Source organism: Salvelinus sp. IW2-2015, unplaced genomic scaffold (assembly GCF_002910315.2).
Source record: "Salvelinus sp. IW2-2015 unplaced genomic scaffold, ASM291031v2 Un_scaffold5797, whole genome shotgun sequence".
Classification (NCBI taxonomy): Eukaryota; Metazoa; Chordata; class Actinopteri; order Salmoniformes; family Salmonidae; genus Salvelinus; species Salvelinus sp. IW2-2015.
In genome coordinates, this window is record NW_019947062.1 from 22,790 (window position 1) to 23,206 (window position 417).

Here is a 417-nt window from a genome sequence, read left to right on the forward strand (position 1 = left end):
AACACAAACCCCAGAGGTGCCTTATTGCTATTATAAACTGGTTACCAATGTAATTAGAACAATAAAAATAAATGTTTTGTCATACCCGTGGTATATGTTCTGGTATACCACGGCTGTCAGCCAATCAGTATTTAGGGCGCGAACCACCCAGTTTAGAACTGTCAATACCAACAATATACTGAAAAAATATAACAAATGGAAGACAACACGTTAAGAAAATATACGTCAGTTACATATAGGAGAGGAGACTGAATAGTTCTGCTAAATTGGCGTTTTGTATTTGTGATTATTAGGGATCCCCATTAGCTGCTGCCAAGGTAGCAGCTACTCTTGCTGTGGTCCAAACACATTAAGGCACTTACATTACACATAAAACAGTTTATCATATAACAGTATTACACCACTAAATATCTACAA